Source organism: Zootoca vivipara, chromosome 5 (genome assembly GCF_965207765.1).
Source record: "Zootoca vivipara chromosome 5, rZooViv2.hap1.1, whole genome shotgun sequence".
NCBI classification, from domain to species: domain Eukaryota; kingdom Metazoa; phylum Chordata; class Lepidosauria; order Squamata; family Lacertidae; genus Zootoca; species Zootoca vivipara.
This window is the reverse complement of record NC_142588.1, coordinates 41224217-41238245: the sequence shown is the minus strand read 5'-3', so window position 1 is coordinate 41238245 and position 14029 is coordinate 41224217. Positions and strand designations below refer to the sequence as shown.

General features: G+C 39.4%; 1 protein-coding gene across 11 annotated transcripts in view; it reads right to left on the bottom strand.

Moving 5' to 3' along the window:
* Nucleotides 1–14029, bottom strand: part of CTBP2 (C-terminal binding protein 2) — a 210726-nt gene that overhangs the window by 144509 nt on the left and 52188 nt on the right. For 3 of the 11 annotated variants that reach the window (XM_088669587.1, XM_088669592.1, XM_088669588.1), the window contains exon 2: nucleotides 9658–9777. The exons of the other annotated variants lie outside the window; for them this stretch is intronic. The gene's annotated coding sequence lies outside the window, so the exon portion shown is untranslated. The remainder of the gene's footprint in view (nucleotides 1–9657; nucleotides 9778–14029) is intronic. 11 annotated transcript variants of the gene reach the window in all.

Sequence of the window (14029 nt, the reverse complement as noted above, 5' to 3'; positions counted from 1 at the left end):
AAAAAAATATACTGTTTTATTATAATTATTAGCATAATTATCACATCAATTATTAATGGCTGAGAACTAATTCAACAGCCTGATAGGGCTAGTTAAGCAGGAGGTAAAGAAAGAAAGAGGATAAGCTACACAGTGTTGTTGCAGCCAAAGAACCAGATGTGGGGAAAATAGTGTGCCTACAATTGTTCCATAAATTCTTGTGCAAAAACAAACAGAAGAATCTCAACAATGCTGTAATAAGTAATTATTTATGTGAATAAATAAATAGTATAGAAATTATTCTGCATCCGCATGTGCAAGAGCTTGAGCAAACTCTTGCACAAGCAGAATGACATCTTTGGATTTAATGAAGGCTTTCCAGGAGCAGTCAATACTTTTGGGGATACAGAGGGGTACCTCTGGATCCAACTCGTAACGCCTAAGTTGTTTTAAGCATTAAAATAAAAACAGGATCTCAAAGCAGCCTTGACTATAATAAACAAAACTTCTAATAAATTATGGCAGAAGGTTTTAAGTACAAGTGAAATTCTCCAGTAGCTAATGTTCAAAACCAAACCAACTTTTAATAAAAAGGAAATGCAAAGCTCGATGTAGCATGAAATATCTCCAGAGACCTGTTTAGTGAAATTAACTAGTAGTTTAATAGAAAAAAAAGCCTGATATATGAGAGTGCTCCAATTTCTTCATAGAAATTAACATTTCAATCCTGTTTTTATCTAGAAGTCATTAAACTGTGCAACATGAATTATTGGAACTGTAGCAGAGAATTAACTCTATTCATCAAGTAAGTCCAAACAGTTTAGAGTGCATCTGTAATGAAAAAATAGCTCCACATTTCTATCTCTTCTCATTAAAGTAAACCAGTTTTCCCTCTCTCAGTATATAAAACTGTCTTCTCTTCATGTAATTTATATTACCATAAGCCAGCTCACATTCTAAACTATTACACGCCTCCAATTAATTTTTGCAGCTTTTGCCTGAAAATTTAATGAGATAGTAGTGTATGAACCTGCTGACTCCAGATTATGTGTGTGCTTCCAATATTAATGTTGGCATAATAAAATAATCTGATAACATGCTTGATGGGAGCTTTGCACTATTGTGAAAGTTGTTAAGGCAATATGTAAATCCATTCCAATCACTTTTCTCCTTTTTAAAAAGAGGTAAAGAATTACTATGGTTAACTAAAATCATAGCAGCAGCTTCCAATCAAGTATTAGAAAATTAAGATGCTCATATATCAAGCATGTTTTCTTTGGGCATTTCCCCCCAGTAATTTCTTAATCAATGTTTAAATATTATTTTAAATGGCCTAGACCTACTGCAAGAAAAAGAATTTGTGCTTCACTGTTACTTGCTCCAATTGGAATATTCAGATTTATTCATACTAGTCTAGCAACTGATAAACCAATATGTATCCTATCTACCACTGCGTGGCCAAACATCAAGTAACGTGTGTTCTCTGGGTGAAAGAAGAATAAGCAATAAACTAGGGTACAATACAATGGTTAAAATGCAACAATAAAAACAGTAAGTTTCAGACAAAAAACTTTCCTTTCGAGTAGCAATGAGCTGATCAAATTATAAAGTAAAGCATTGCTCAGACTTTGAAAGCTTTCCTTAAAACAGAAAATATGACAGATATTTAAAAGCCCTTGTAATTAAAAAGGTCTTCACTTGCAGCTTTAAAAAACACAGAGAAGGCACCAGGCAAGCCTCTCTAGGAAGACTACTCCATAAACAGGGTGGAACCCCACAAATTCCTTACTGGTTTGCATTGATGGTTGGAACTTTGCAAATTCCAACACAAACTGACTTGGTCTACAGCTTCTGTACCACTGTATACCACTAGCATTCACATTTCCCAGTGCAGATGTTGCCTCAAATAATGCAAAGTAAGTTGAGAAATGCATATTTAAACATGATTCTTAAAAAATAATAATCACAAATTAATTCAAAATTAGGGTGATTGAAAGTGACACATACCAGAAATAGACTTCACTCATATCTAGTTGAATTAAAACAAGATACATTTAGAAAACCTCCAATCCAAAAATTGTCCAGTAGCACCTTAGAGACCAACTAAGTTTGTTCTTGGTATAAGCTTTCGTGTGCATGGACTTTCGTGTGCATCCAAAGTTACTTTTGGTTCTAGACTAGTTCTGTCATGCCTTGAAGTGTCATCCATGATAGCTTAGTGAGTAGAGCAGGAGACTCTTAATTTCAGGGTCATGGGTTTGAGTCCCATGTTAGACAAAAGATTCCTGGACTAGATGATTCTTGTGGTCCCTTCCAACTCTATGATTCAATGCCATCTCTTCAAGTCTTTTTTTATTGTTCCCAGTCTTCAGGATTCCAAAAAGATATCAAGGAAGTTGTGACTGCAGTTACACCTGCAGATGCTGCCAGGGGGTGGCTGGGGGAGGTGTTGTAAGATACTTTGGACGGTGTAATTTGTACATTCTGTACCTATTTCAGTTTCACCGCCTTCAAGAGCTGTGTTGATGGTCTGGCCACTTTGAGCTAGAAGTCCTGATCTATCAAAGCCATCTAAGGTATTAGACACAGGTATAAGTTGATACGGAAATTAAGCTTTTATTCCCATTGCTCTTAGGAGATGAAAAGGCCGCTTCATGGTAAAACACCATGTGACAAGAGCTTCAAACAATCAGGCTACAATTGCAAGCACCATACAAATTACACGGTCATCTTAATTAACCCCCAAGGGTTGTCCTTCTGGTATTCAACCGGACTAAAGGGAAACTAAAATAGTAATCTATTTCTTGGAATAGTTCATGAACAAACTTTTTAACATTTAGCTAACTGACACTGGGATGACTGAAAGTGTCTGTAAACTGAAATCACTCATCTCCTACTGGAAGTTGTGCTGCACCATCTCAAAAGTAGAACAGCACCCACCAGAAAATACAGTAAATCCACAATGACAAGTTAATTAATTGACGTGTATCAATAAAAGTAGGTAAGTGAGATGCAAACCCACTGGCTATGCTGTATCAAAACTCAGTTTAAGATGCCAAGATGTGAATGTGGCTCCTCCTGCACTCACATGTGGCTGATTCACTCTTCCCTTTGCACGTCAGAAAATATGCCAGGAAGCCAGAGTTAATGAACCATATCTTCCTGTTATGTCCAGTTATGGTTCTCTTCGGATCATATAAACCTTATCTTCCTGGTATAAATTATTAACTATAATAAAGCAAGCTAGGCTATAAAGCCATGGTTCAAAGTTGGCTAATATCCTACCGGTAGTTTGTTTGAAAACCATTAACCATAGTTTCCAGTCTGGACAAAATGAGAATCTATGGTTAACTACTGCTTCCTGACTTTTTTCACCACTAGTGCAAATGGACGAGTGAAGCAACTGTGAGTGCAGCCAGCACATTAATATCTTAGCTTATTAAGGCCAATGTTTATTGTCCAAACACAGACTATTTCAGTTGTGAGTGTTGAACAGTTCACTTTACTCAAGTTTAGACCAGCACTGTGAGTCATTTGTTAGACCAGTAATCTGTATCTAATCCAGTGGCATTCACTGTGTGATCAATGGGCTGCTATCCAACTCATGAACCGCTGATGTAGTCTATTTAGACAAAACCTAATGAAAGAATATCCTTTGCTTTGTACTACTAAATAGAACACTGCATTCAGAGAGAAAGTTTAGGAGGGAAATCCTTTATCAACTGCTTTACTTTCTACAAATGACTCATTAACAATATTTCCACACACTGACACAAAGAAATATATTAGATGGAGAAAGACAAATCTGCAACTTCCAAATTTATCATCATATTTCAATTCTAGCCATGCTCGAAAAACAATAGCTGTTTGTTACAAGTGATGGTGTTTATGTGGAGCTTAGATATTTTTCCTGTTCTCATGGTACTATGAATACCTGTGCAAAATTTTAAGATACCTGGATTCTGCAACAAGCTAAATTCACTATCTGGCATTGCTTTTTCCCATGAACATCCCTATTTTCTGAGATCATTTGTGAAGATCTTGCTATGTGGATGTTTCCCCTTTTGGAGATTTGTGTGACAGCAGTATTGGGCAGGACCGTTTCTACTGTGGTAACACACTTATGGACAGCCCTCCAGAAAGAAGCCCACCATGACCTGTCTCTCTGAGATCTATTAGAAAAATGGTGTGTGCCACTTTGTTTTCCCATTTCTACAAAATAAGCACATGTTTAATTCTGGCTATTATTGTATTTTTAGCTTTATGTTCTTATTTTCTGGTTACAGAATTAATGGGATTCTTGACATACCCAGCTTGAATTCTTGTTTAAAGAGGAAAGCCAGGATATACATTTAAAAATAAAAAATTAGGAAGAAGGAAAGAAAAAACCAAACAAAATATACTCAGGACACCCAAGTTCTATTCTATTTTATACAAATTTAGGAATGAATACATATACTGCACATACAATGAATATATTGTCACTATCAGACTAAAGCAATCTTAAATTTGTAGTGGAATAAAATGTTACTAGATATGCACCTATTTTGTGGCCTGATTAACCAAAGACAATGAAAAAAATCTATCTGGGGTGTCCAAAATACATACTGAAAGAAATTAAGAAACACTGAACTGAATACCAATACCTTAACTAAAACACCCCCTCCAAAATAAGTATTATATGCTTGGATATATTGAGCTGGAAGAGGAAGTACTTTCTAATCCTAGCATGAGAAAAGAGAACCAAAATCCAGCCTGTGTTTCTCTCATAATGCAGGTCATTGTAAACTATGTTGAGGGTTTTTTTACAATCACACAGCAGATAAATTTTATAAAATTCATAAATAATATTTTGTGCATGTCCTTCTGGACAAGCTATTGCACTTGACCTTCCACAACATGTGACAATGCATGCTTGCACTACTAAATTAGTGTTGTGTGAAGTCTCCTGCTACCGGTAGTTCTTGTGCAACCGTCTGCAAAACAGTGCCAAGGTCAGAATTAGTTCCACTGGCATCTTTCTGGATTCAGCCCATAGTGCCATTAAACCTCCGCTGTAGGGCCTTTTCCAGCCATCAAACAAACCCTGTTGCATGTTCAATGTTACACAGACCAGAAAACTAAATTATATTGTCCAAATAGTTGCCTGAAATGCCATGAACCAAGATCACATGCTGGGAACAAAGAATATAGGTGGAAAAGTGCAAAGAATCTGCTATACAAGGAGCAAGTAAGTAATTCAAACATTCAGGAAGAGTTTTAGAAGGGTAGGAATCTAGATTCTCACAGAAATCTAAAGGCTCATCTCTGACAAACTTGCCATGAACATGCAGAGTATTCCACTCACAGAAAGAATGGATTGTTTTGTTTCAGGAAAAGTTCTAAGACCAGAAGGTTCTTCTGCCAGGAACAGAAGATTTCACCCCAGTGGTAAGGATGGACTTTTCAAGACACTTATGACACATAAGTGGTACTAACTACAGCAACCAAGCGGATTTCTAAGGATGTTATTTAGGAAAATCTTGTTTATTTTTTATGAGCAAGGGAAGAGTTGAATAACCCTTTGCAAAGAAGCCTAGGGCAAAACAACCGTCAATAAAACCTAAGGCCTCAGGTGCCAAAGTGTGTAAGTGAGTGTCACTTAACAGCAACAGTATATATTTGGGCTGCAACCCTAAACACAATTACTAGGGTTATAAGGCCACATCAGACAGTGGGACACTTCTGAGCATTACACTGATAACTGTGTTTAGGAATCAGATTATCTAACAAATGACAAACACAGATGCTTTCTCAAACTAAAAGTGTACAGACAATATTTTCAGATGCCCTATACTAGGAATTGGGAGTAAGGCCCATTATACTTACTGAGACTACAAGTATGCACTCACAGGATCAGGTCGCTAAGCTCATATTATCACATCTAAGTTCTTTCTGTTCTTAAAATTTCTGCTATTTATGTTCTTCCATGCCTCAAATGCCAGAGGAGCCCCCCCTCTTGTGCAACGACAGATTGCAGAAGCTTAACAAAACTTGGTGAATATTGATTCTATTACAGTACTGTGTATATTTCAAATTCACGTGGTGTACCTAATCAGTATTTGGGAGTCCTCAGTTTAACTGATGGTGAAACCAAACCGAGGAATTCACACAGAAAATTGATTATGGGGAAAGAATGGCTTGTCATCTGCGTGCTAACATTCTCTGCTGCCCCCCTTTCAGTTAGATGGATTCCATCCTGCTTCTCAATCCTTCCTTTAAAAGAAACACTTGGTTTAGAGTTAAATTTCATAATCTATGTTAGTACAAAGGATGTCTTGAATAGAGGTTTTGTATTTCCAAATTATTACAACAGTGTATAATTAGCCCATCTCCAAGTTCAACCGAAAGGGCATACTGCACTCAAGTTAAGCGTATTTTAAGCTTGATATATTTTGTTGATTATACTAGTTTATCTTTCTCTTTAGTACAAAAATATCTGTTGCTTGTAAAAAGCTTTTGTTCCTTTGGTGTCTCACGGCTTTTACAAAGTTTAGATGTAACTTCTCTCCACCTCCCTTGATATTGTTTTGGAATCATGCATCACACTAAGGGTACATAGACCCAGGAACACACATTTCTACCATATTTAGAAAATACCTTAATGTCTCACCTTGATAGGGTGACATGTGAATCAGATATTTAATTTTAAAAAGATATAGATTTCCTGCCTTCTTTACCATCTCTTCTCCTTGCACACTACACCAGTTAGCAAATCAAAATCTGCATTTAAATAGAATATTTCTGTTGTATGAGAAGTGGGCAGCCTCAGGGTAAAGAGGTATCATTTGCCATTCTCCATATGCACAAAATTACATTTAAAATGTGATACTAGATTTTAAAAATTTATTGGACATTTGAAATTGTCATTCTATCACCTTTGTTTTATTGTTAAGAAAAGAATTCCCTCTGCCAACACATTATTTGTTGCAAAAAAAATCATTAATCAAAATAGCATGCTATTTCAGCATTCCATCAACTTAATTTTGAAAAAATATTGCATTCAACCAGCTCTTGTAAATCACTACTGCTCATAATTCCAGCCATTATTCAGTGTGGAATTCGAGCAGTTGGAATTCATTAACATAGGTTGTTACAAATCTGCATTTTTAGACTTTGTCATAAAATGCAGACGACCAAACTCAGTGACCTGGATCTAACAGCTTTTCATGTGAAGTGGCCTTTTTAGACTGCATCTCCTAACCCTTGTCTCTTTTGCAGTCCGAATAAAGACGCCACTTACAATTCTCAGCTACTGACCGGGTCATAGCGAGGGAAAGCGAACTATTGAAGCATCACTGACATTATGGTTATATTTTCAGAATTCGAACGGCAGCCAACAAGCCCTGGTCAAGCAAGAATTGAGAAGAACCAGCTATCCTACTGCAGGATCATCCAACGCATCATATCCTCTCCTACCAATCTGAGGGTCACGTCACTCACAATGTCTTTGGTGCAGGAAATATGTCTGTGTTTATATTCATAGCAAACGTGGCTATTGTGTAATATGTCAACAACCAACATATGTCCTTAAATGCCTGTGTTTATGCACGGGGAAGCCACAACCCCACCAGAGCTCTTGTTCATACCTAAAAAGGTGTTTTAAGGTCCAACATCTGTTCTTCACATGTTACACAGGAAGCACCAGTCTGCCGATGGCAAACTCAATTTTTACATAAAATATAAAGCAGCCCTAAGGCGAACACACATAATCTAATACCATAAAAAGGAAGCAGGAGGCTTTGTGGAAGTGTTTCCCCAGTGACACAAGAATATGTCAGTTTTTGTTGTTGTTCTTTTAGAAAGAAAGCCAAAACCTTTCTATTGGGATCGTAATGGATTGTTTGCATTGTTTTTGAAAGACAGAAGTCTGCAATCCAGAAAGTTAGTCATGCTTAAAATTCACTGGAATCAATGTGACTTTTTAGTCCCAAGTAACCAGTTGCAGTGAAATGGACCAGAGCAGGACTTAACTTTTTCTGGACTGGCGCTTAACTGGTTTAAATGGGCATTTACTATAAATAGTTTTAATTTTGTAATTTTGCTATTTTGAATCAGTACAAGAAAAGTGCTATATAAATAAGGTAACGAAAGAAGCATAACAACAAAGCGCCAAGGAATATATAGAGCAGATGGAGTTAGAAGACTCAAGAGAAAAAGCTAAGCTATACACCATCAGGCACCCCAAACAGAAAAATCCCACAAAAGGTCACCACCAAAAGGTTCACACTGAGGTTGCAAATCTGTGTCTAGGTTGTACTACTTTGGACTGCAGGTTTGCCATCACATGACTGAATGCAATTCAATAGTAGCAATGAAAATCCCACTACCTAGTCATGTGGCCATGCTATAATCCTTCCCGATTACATCCGGTTTATCACATGAGCCCTGAAAGTCACACGGTCCAAGTACCAGTTTATTTCTTTATTTAGGACATTTATATCCAACCTTTCTCTTGCCACAGAACTCAAGGCAGCATGCATGTGATTGCTGAGCAATCCCCAATCCAAAACTGACCAGACCGAGATCTGCTCACCTCCAGAAAGTGACTGCATAACATGCCTTCAAATATAGCAAATATAGCCTAGGATGACAATGTCAACTAGACTTCAATCTGACATGATGGAAATGTGTTTGTAATCTACCCTCAAGTAGTGTCACAAATGCAACAACAAATGGTTCAAGAGAATAATCGGGGGGGGGGGGCAATTCAATTCTCGCATCAACCACAAACTTTCAGATAACCTGAACCAAGCCTCTAAAAATCAACCTTAGCTCCCCATCTCGAACAAGAGGATAGTAACAGTGCCCTGTTTCTACTGATAGGTTTAAATAGATGGTGGTTTCAGGACTGAATTACTTATATGATTCACAATGCACTGCAGAGAAGCTCTCATCATTGAATATGTGCAAACATAAAAATGCTACTGGCCTATTAATATGGGTGGGAAATGATTGGTGGAGGTGGAGGAGAACCTGTCTAAAAAACTTTAAGAGCAGCAAGACTGAAACCTAATGAGCATTAATTACTATAGTAATAAAGTCAAAAATCCCACTCAAGACTGAATCACTGAACTCAGGAAAGTGTTCCCTTCCTCTCCTTCCCCAATTGTACAGAAGAGATGTGTTCCAACATCATAACATTTTGCCAGCTAGAGAAGCCTAGCAATCATTAAAATCATGCTGACACAGAAACATGTTTTGAAGCAGGTGTCACACTTTGTTGGAAGTACTTTAGGGAAATGCAAGGAGAATTTGAGAATTGTATCAGGGGAAAATTCAATCAAATTGATTTATAAATGATCAAACCACTACAATAAAGTGATTCATTTGCCAATGTTATCTTAATCTTTGTAGCTTTAATCAATAGGAAAACTGCCATTCATTTTAAAGGATGCAGAACTGAATTGTGCATGACCTAAGGCTTTATTTAATAACCAACACATTTGTTTAACAACATTCCAGATGCTTCACAAAGCACTGCTTCAATCCCTAGCTACTTTGTACTGCGTTGTCAATGGAGAGTAACATAATGTAGGTACAATTTTTAATTTTTATCAAAATGGATCTGCAGATGTGAGAAGCAGCAGCAGTGCACGCAAAAGAAATCCAGGAAAACCAACAAATATTATACAATACTGCCCTTGTCGTGCAGCTTTATTTCCCTGTTTCATCTACATCAGGAGGTGCTGTGACAGTCCTTGACCCAGTCCGGATACAGTGGTCAGTTGGATAGAGGTCAATAAGCTGAAACTGAATCTGGACAAGACAGAGGCATGGTGAGTAGGTTCTTCCCATGACCAGAAACTGGAAATGCTACCTGTTCTGGATGAGGTTGCTTTCTGTCTTAAGGAACATGTATGTAGTTTGGAGGAAGGCCTGAGCAATGTAGAGATACATCGCTCAGGACCGGTATGAGGGCCAGAGCACGATGGCTACTTCACCCAGTGGTATATCGTAGGTGAAGCAGCCATTGCTCCCAAGTTTTTCTGCCACCTGGGAATCATAGAATCATAGAATCATAGAGTTGGAAGAGACCACAAGGGCCATCCAGTCCAACCCCTGCCAAGCAGGAAACACCGTCAAAGCATTCCTGACATATGGCTGTCAAGCCTCTGCTTAAAGACCTCCAAAGAAGGAGACTCCACCACACTCCTTGGTAGCAAATTCCACTGCCGAACAGCTCTTACTGTAAGGAAGTTCTTCCTAATGTTTAGGTGGAATCTTCTTTCTTGAAGTTTGAATCCATTGCTCCGTGTCTGCTTCTCTGGAGCAGCAGAAAACAACCTTTCTCCCTCCTCTATATGACATCCTTTCATATATTTGAACATGGCTATCATATCACCCCTTAACCTTCTCTTCTCCAGGCTAAACATACCCAGCTCCCTAAGCCGTTCCTCATAAGGCATCGTTTCCAGGCCTTTGACCATTTTGGTTGCCCTCTTCTGGACACGTTCCAGCTTGTCAGTATCCTTCTTGAGCTGTGGTGCCCAGAACTGGACACAGTACTCCAGGTGAGGTCTGACCAGAGCAGAATACAGTGGTACTATTACTTCCCTAGATCTAGATGCTATACTCCTATTGATGCAGCCCAGAATTCCATTGGCTTTTTTAGCTGCTGCATCACACTGCTGACTCATGTCAAGTCTGTGGTCTACCAAGACTCCTAGGTCCTTTTCACATGTACTGCTCTCAAGCCAGGTGTCACCCATCCTGTATTTGTGCCTTTCATTTTTTTTGCCCAAGTGTAGTACCTTACATTTCTCCTTGTTAAAATTCATCTTGTTTGCTTTGGCCCAATTGTCTAATCTGTTAAGGTCATTTTGAAGTGTGATCCTGTCCTCTGGGGTATTAGCCACCCCTCCCAATTTGGTGTCGTCTGCAAACTTGCTCAGGATGCCCTCGAGCCCATCATCCAAGTCATTGATAAAGATGTTGAATAAGACTGGGCCCAAGACAGAACCCTGTGGCACCCCACTAGTCACTACTCTCCAGGATGAGGAGGAGCCATTGATGAGCACCCTTTGGCTTCGGTCAGTAAGCCAGTTACAAATCCACTGAATGGTAGCATTGTCTAGCCCGCATTTTACCAGCTTCTTTACAAGAATATCATGGGGCACCGTGTCAAAGGCCTTGCTGAAATCAAGATAGGCTACATCCACAGCGTTCCCTTCATCTACCAGGCTTGTAATTCTGTCAAAAAATGAGATCAGATTAGTCTGACATGACTTATTTTTCAGAAACCCATGCTGACTTTTAGTGATCACAGCGTTCCTTTCTAGGTGCTCACAGACCGTTTGCTTAATGATCTGCTCTAGAATCTTTCCTGGTATTGATGTCAGGCTGACTGGGCGGTAATTGTTTGGGTCCTCTCTTTTCCCCTTTTTGAAAATAGGGACAACATTTGCCCTCCTCCAGTCTGCTGGAACTTGCCCTGGAGACTTGAATACATCTAAACTAGCCAAGTACTATTGTACTACCTCCTTATACTTATTCTGGGCTGTGTTGTTGTTGTTTAGTCGTTTAGTCGTGTCCGACTCTTCGTGACCCCATGGACCATAGCACGCCAGGCACTCCTGTCTTGCACCGCCTCCCGCAGTTTGGTCAGACTCATGTCGTCCCCTTCTCCTTGTGCCCTCAATCTTTCCCAACATCAGGGTCTTTTCCAGGGAGCCTTCTCTTCTCATGAGGTGGCCAAAGTATTGGAGCCTCAGCTTCAGGATCTGTCCTTCCAGTGAGCACTCAGGGCTGATTTCCTTCAGAATTGATAGGTTTGATCTTCTTGCAGTCCATGGGACTCTCAAGAGACTCCTCCAGCACCACAATTCAAAAGCATCAATTCTTCGGCGATCAGCCTTCTTTATGGTCCAGCTCTCACTTCCATACATCACTACTGGGAAAACCATAGCTTTAACTATACGGACCTTTGTAGGCAAAGTGATGTCTCTGCTTTTTAAGATGCTGTCTAGGTTTGTCATTGCTTTTCTCCCAAGAAGCAGGCGTCTTTTAATTTTGGGACTGCTGTCACCATCTGCAGTGATCAAGGAGCCCAAGAAAGTAAAATCTCTCACTGCCTCCATTTCTTCCCCTTCTATTTGCCAGGAGGTGATGGGACCAGTGGCCATGATCTTGGTTTTTTTTTATTTTGAGCTTCAGACCATATTTTGCGCTCTCCTCTTTCACCCTCATTAAAAGGTTCTTTAATTCCTCCTCGCTTTCTGCCATCAAGGTTGTGTCATCTGCATACCTGAGGTTCTTGATATTTCTTGATATTTCTTCCGGCAATCTTAATTCCGGTTTGGGATTCATCTAGTCCGGCCTTTCGCATGATGAATTCTGCATATAAGTTAAATAAGCAGGGAGACAATATATAACCTTGTCGTACATTCTTTTAAGAACTTGCCATAGTTTGCTGTGGTCGACACAGTCAAAGGCTTTTGCATAATCAATGAAGCAGAAGTAGACATTTTTCTGGAACTCTCTAGCTTTCTCCATAATCCAGCGCATGTTTGCTATTTGGTCTCTGGTTCCTCTGCCCCTTCGAAATCCAGCTTGAAATTCTGGGAGTTCTCGGTCCACATACTGCCTAAGCCTGCCTTGTAGAATTTTAAGCATAACCTTGCTAGCGTGTGAAATGAGTGCAATTGTGCGGTAGTTGGAGCATTCTTTGGCACTGCCCTTCTTTGGAATTGGGATGTGGACTGATCTTCTCCAATCCTCTGGCCATTGCTGAGTTTTCCAAACTTGCTGGCATATTGGGTGTAGCACCTTAACAGCACCATCTTTTAAAATTTTAAATAGTTCAGCTGGAATATCATCCCTTCCACTGGCCTTGTTATTAGCAGTGCTTTCTAAGGCCCATTTGACTTCACTCTCCAAGATGTCTGGCTCAAGGTCAGCAACCACACCTGGGGTGTACGAGACCTCCATATCTTTCTGGTATAATTCCTCTGTGTATTCTTGCCACCTCTTCTTGATGTCTTCTGCTTCTGTTAGGTCCTTACCACTTTTGTCCTTTATTGTGGTAATCTTAGTACGAAATGTTCCTTTCATATCTCCAATTTTCTTGAACCTGGGCTGTGTTACCCCTGCTGAATCATCTGCTCCATATTCTTCAGGTCGGGAATTGTTTTCTTTTTTGGAGAATACTGAGGCAAAGAAGACATTGAGGAGTTCTGCCCTTTCTCTGTCCCCTGTTTGCATTTCACCATCTTCTCCTCTAAGTGACCCCACTGTTTCCTTGTTCTTCCTTTTGCTACGGACATACCCATAAAAGCCCTTTTTGTTGCTTTTAACCTCTCTGGCGAGCCTGAGTTCATTCTGTGCTTTAGCTTTTCTGACTTTCTCTCTACACGTGCTGGCTATATGTTTGAATTCCTCTCTGGTGATTTCCCCCCTTTTCCATTTTTTGTACATATCCCTTTTAAATCTTAACTCAGTTAAAAGTTCTTTAGATAGCCACCCTGATTTCTTTAGGCACCATCCATGTTTCCGTCTCATTGGTATTGCCTGAAGTTGTGTTTTTAATATCTCTCTTTTAACAAACTCCCAACCATCATGAACTCCCTTCCCTTTTAGTATTTTTGTCTCCCAGCGCCTCCCTAAGTTTTCTGAAGTCGGCTTTCTTAAAGTCTAGGATTTGAGTCTTAGTATGCTTGGTTGCTCCTTTCCGCTGAACAATAAACTCCAGAAGAGCATGATCACTCCCACCAAATGATCCTGCCACTTCTACCCCACTAACCAGGTCATCACTATTGGTTAGGACCATAGCTGCCAAGTTATCCCTTTTTTACAGGGATTTTCCCTTATGCTGAATAGGCTTCCTCGCGAGAAAAGTGAAAACTTGGCAGCTATGGTTAGGACCAGATCTAAAATGGCTGATCCTCTTGTTGCTTCTCCCACTTTCTGGACAATGAAATTGTCTGCAAGGCCAGTGAGGAATCTGTTCGACCTTATGCTCTTGGCTGAGTTTGACATCCAACAAATATCAGGATAGTTGAAATCCCCCATT